The sequence below is a fragment of the Papaver somniferum genome, chromosome 8 (assembly GCF_003573695.1).
Source record: "Papaver somniferum cultivar HN1 chromosome 8, ASM357369v1, whole genome shotgun sequence".
NCBI lineage: Eukaryota > Viridiplantae > Streptophyta > Magnoliopsida > Ranunculales > Papaveraceae > Papaver > Papaver somniferum.
Window position 1 is genome coordinate 103,886,061 of NC_039365.1, and position 5,621 is coordinate 103,891,681.

The following is a 5,621-nucleotide window of genomic DNA, read 5'->3' on the forward strand; positions in this document are numbered from 1 at the left end:
AGATTGGTTCCTCAAACTCCTACAATCAAAATGCTTCCATCCACTTAGATTAGTTAGTGCAATCCTCAATAGGCATAAATTTCTAGGCTCTGGAGTTTATTTATTGCAACTAAAAGCTAACAAAAAGTTTCTTCCCCACCCCCAAACTTAAATCTTACATTGTCCTCAATGTTCTAAGGATGAAAATAAAAGCATGAACAAGGAGAAACTATTACCACTGGAGGGAAAAGAAATAAGGAAGGATATTACCGTATCACATGAACGCGGGAGCCTCCCAGTAAATGCTAAATTTATAGTCATTAGCTAGACATCAAATACCTCAAAAAGAATTTTCACCTTCCAAAGTCGTATACCAATAGTCGAAATAATTGTGGGTCCATAAGACCAAATAGAACTGCCACGAATAGGAGACAAATGCTCAAGATCAGAAAAATGAGCAGATAGAGCACAACCTGATCTAAAGTTTCTCGCAAGACAACTGGATTTATCTGAGGTGACCACTTGGGCTTCATATGAGTGTCTCGGCAAACAGATTCATCCGAAAAACGGGTCTCTAACATATGGATTTTCTCCTGGACATTATCAGGTGGATCAGGTTGTGGAGTCTGAATAGACTCAAGCGATACCTCAGATGCACTAGGCTTGAGTCCCAAGTTAGGGACTTCTATTGGGAATAATTGACAATCTCTACCCCCAAACTTAGAATTTTGGGTGCCTCTACAATGACTAGTCACAATGCTCCTAATTTCTAGACCATCGGGTTCTTGAAAAAGGTCAATTGCTTTCTCTAAGTCATAATCAGGTGGTTCATCCTCAGCTTGCTTCATATCTTCTATGGTCCACTCTAAGGCTTCCTTATATTCTTGAAGCACGGTCTCTGGACTACTTTCCTGATCACTATCCAAATCGGAGGCTATAATCACAGGGAAAGACTCGGGTGGGCCTAAAAATGTATAATTAGACTCCAACTCAGGAGGCTCTTTTAAATAAGGTATTAAGATAGACTTAGAAGCTAGTAATGGTTCGAACCTATCTTTCCATATATCAATATCTAACATAGGAACAGAATCCAACAGAGCATTTACTTGTTCAATGTTACTATCATCGTCGAAATCCAGTCTAAAATGGGATAAACAACTCTCCAATGTATTTCCCGATACGATGTTTGGTAATGACTCCTGAACTAAGGTTCCTATCATGTTCACCTCTTCAATACATGTGCTATATAGCTCAGAATGTAGCTTGTTTACATTAAAAATATTCAGCTCAATAGTCATATTACCAAAAGATAGATTCATAATACCATTTCGACAGTTTATGATCGCATTAGACGTAGCTAAGAATGGGCGACCTAAAATCACAAGTATTTGGTTCTCTGGGTCGGGGACAGGTTGGGTATCTAGGACCACGAAATCCACTGGATAAATAAACTTGTCGACCTCAATAAGAACATCCTCGATCACACCACGAGGGATTTTAACGGACCTATCAGCTAACTGGAGTGTTATCTGGGTAGGTTTCATCTCACCAAGTCCTAGCTTAAGGTACACATGGTATGGCAGTAAGTTCACACTGGATCCTAAGTCAAGCAACGCTTTCTCAACACGGTACTTACCTATTGTACAAGAAATGGTAGGGGACCCTGGGTCTTTATACTTAGGAGTAGTGGTATTCTGAATAATAGAACTCACATGACTAGCTATGAAGGCTTTCTTCTGGACAATGAGCTTACGCTTTCGCGTACACAAGTCCTTGAGGAACTTGGCATAAGAGGGAATCTGCCTAATTGCATCTAATAATGGAAGGTCGATATTAACCTGCTTAAAAACCTCCAATATATCATTAAAGTTGGACTCCCTCTTAGTTGGAACTAGCATCTGGGGAAATGGGGCTCTGGGAACAAAGACGGGCTTAACAGGACCCTCATTGGTCTCTTTAGAGACTCTATCAGTCTCTTCATTCTCTGGCTCAGACGGGTGAACTACAGCATGTTCACTATTAGGCATGGCAACCTTGTTGTCAACTTTCTTTCCACTCCTAAGGGTTGTGACAGCATTCACATGATTGTACGATTTTTCTCCTTTTGGGTTGGGATCAGCATGACTAGGGAACCTTCCATCTTCTCTCTCACTTATAAACTTAGCTATTTGTCCTACTTGAAGTTCTAACTTGGCAAGACTCTGGGAAGTATTCTTCAATTCCTGCCTAGTTTCTTGTTGAAAGCTCATGTGGTTCTTTGATAGCATGTCATGGTTACTTACTAACATAGTGATAGCTTCCTCTAAGGTAGAGATCTTTTTCTCGGAAGTGTTCTGAAACTGGGTTTGACCTGAAGAGTTCTTAAAACCAAAACCTGGGGGAGGCTGAGAATTGCTAGACTGGCCTTGACTCTGGCCCTTAGACCAAGAGAAATTAGGATGGTTTCTCCAACCAGGGTTGTAGGTTTCTGAGTATGGGTCAAACTTCTGACGGTTCTCAAACCTAGCATTGTTATAGACAGCATGGGCTTGCTCTTCACTAACCTGACCTTCCCAAAATGAATTATCGGGCTCTATTCCATAACTAGAGACTTGAGAGGCTCTATTAGGTTCAACAAGGGACCTATTTTTAGACTGGCCCATTTCCAAAGCTTCTAACCTCCTAGATAAAGCAGCAAACTTAGCATCTGAACCAAAACTTGTATCTACCACATTGGTGCTGCTTCTATTGACTAAGAGTCTTTTAGGGGGTTCAATACAAGATTCCCACTGTTGGGATTTTTCAGCGATAGCTCCTAAGAAGGTAAAAGCATCATCAGCATTTTTACTAGTGAACTCACCAGCGCACATAGACTCAACCATGGCTTTGGTCGAATAGTCTAAACCATCATAAATAATTTGTACGAGTTTCATATTATCAAATCCATGGTGAGGACACTGTGATAGGAGATCATTGAATCGCTCTAAAAACCTATAAAGAGACTCTCCCTCTTGTTGCACACTAGCACTAATTTTCTGCCTAACAGCTGCAGTTTTATGCTTAGGGTAGAATTTCATATAGAAGGCAGCGATAAGTTCCTTCCATGTTTCTATGGATTCAGACGGTAGGTTGTTCATCCAGGTCTTGGCTTTGTCTCTCAAAGAAAAGGGAAACATCTTAAGTTTCAATACTTCATCGGTAAGGTCCTTTATCCTAATTGTCCCACAGATTTCCTCAAAGTCCCTAATATGAAAATAAGGGTTCTCATCATCTTTTCCTAAGAATATAGGGATCATCTGAAGAATACTAGGTTTTATCTCAAAATTAGCCGTAGTGGCTGGCAATTTAATGCATGAAGCTCGGTTGGTCCTAGTTGGGAACATGTAATCTTTCAAAGTTGTCATCGCTGGCACAACTGGAGTACTAGGGGTACTTTCCTCACAAAGAGACAGATTCTCAAAACTGAAATTTCCAAAAACAGGGCTCTCCAAAGAAGAGTCTTCGAGCTCCCTGCCTAATTCAGAAGAACTACTAGGTTTTTCGCTAATCAATCGACCTAGAGTATCTCTTTTCCAAGCCCTATTAACAAAATCGGGCATACACTACAAAAAAATTAAAAAAGAAATAAAAAAAAATCCTAACAGGAAGGTTCTAGCAATCACACAGCAGGCTGACTCGACTTTACCACAGCAAACCTAAAGATTTCTAGCAAACAACAAGCATGATGGCTCCACTTAGATTGTTTCTAGACCAGCTTCTAATCCTTCGAAAGGGAATTCGTTACAATTTAAGCAAACCCCTCTGGAATCAATCCGAGTTAAAGCAATTTGAATCGAGGCGAGGGAAGCTCAGTGGAGCTTTGATACCCAAAACCTCACCGATCCAATGCGGCGCAGTCACGCATTCAACTCGCAGAAACCGTCAAGAACTTCGAGGTGTGCTTAAAAGAGTAACCAATATTTTTCGAATGATTGTCCTGTTAAGCTCGATACCCTATAGGTCTCTTTCTAGTCCAAATTTTAGGCTTAGGTTCGCTTTAGGTTTCGTTTTCCTAAGGCGGGCAAGAAGGGAGCGGTGATGAAATCCGAACCCTTATCTTATATGGTCCAGTACTTGCCCTTTACTAGGAATTTAAAAACAGTCCATATTCAAGTCCTCGGCATATATTCACCTTAAGGAGTCCAGTAACCCGCTTGCAGGAGATTCGCGGGTGTTTAGAATTTTACCTCCCGTACCAGACGGGCGAAGAACCGTTGAAGTCGACTCGGGCCACGACTCCTATGCCGTGTGCGAACCCGAGGGGCCGAGGTGATATTGTAATCACCGTCCTTCCCTACAAACAGTTTATATTTAAGGATACCCTTCCGTAGGGTTTAAAAATAAAAATAAAAATGTCCCAAAGTTAATGTCCAAAGTCCATAAAAAAAAATACAAAAGAAAAGAAAGTCTAAAAAAAAATTACAAAAATAAAAATGTCTCACTTTTTTTTTCTCTCTCTTTTTAACAAAATAAAGAAAATCTTCTTCTTTTCGCTCCTTTAGCTTTGGTTTTCACTCCCAAACTTTAAGTAAATCACCACAAGCTTTGGAAAATTTATCTCTCGCTCCAACTTCAAAAATCTGCAAGGAAACAAAAAAAACCAAAAACGTAAAGAAGAACAAGAATAATAATAAAAAAAAATCTAAAAAAATTGCTACCTAAACACAAATCCGCGTCGGCGGCGCCAAAAATTTGATGGTTTTTCAAATAGTGATTGTAGTAGTGGTAAAAACTGGGTCTTTTCAGACTTGTGAAGAAAACAATTTTTATAGATTTAAATTAAACAGGCAACTAAATAAAATAATTCAAAGTTTTGGAGAAAAATACCAAGACTAGGATTCCACCATTGACCAAATAAATAGTAAACTCTAAATAATATTCATGCAATTTTATCTTTAAAAATAATTCTAATATTTGCCTCAAGTATATTCTTGAAGTAATAGTTGTAATCAAAGAGTGTAAAACATCAAAAATATTTAAAACCCAGCATGCTTCATCAAATTAATTCACAACTATTCAATAAGAACTAATATTTCAATTCAATCCCATGCAAATAATCAAATAATAATATTGCAAATAAATAATAAAATTAGAATTATACCAATTAATGTGGAACAATGGCTTCCTCCATCGCCTTGGCTAATGGGTTTAACTCTTCATGGTAAAAACACACACAAAATAATCACTCATGGTTGAATAGGTGTTTTTATTGAAGAAATAAGATGAAACAGAAATTCGCAACGCTGTAGAAGTGTTATAGCGTCGCTGTTACAAAATAGATGATGATGTTTATATACGATAATAATGATATGCTGTAGAGAAACGACAATTTGATTTCGCTGTAAGCACTGTGGAAAAACGACTGACTCTGCGAGTCCGTTCTTCCTTCTTCGTCTTCCTCCTCGAGCAGCAGCAGCAGCAGGTATGATTTCTGTTCTTCGTCTCAGCTCTGAACTCTCTCCTAATTCTCTCCTCAGGGTTTCTAACCCTTCTATGACAAAAACCCAACTCTATATAGCCTTCAGATTCCCTAGAAACTCGATCAAATTCGAGAATAAATCTCTTATTCTTCACGTGCAGTTTTAACAATAATTCCATCTGTCGATCTTTGTATGCGTATGTTA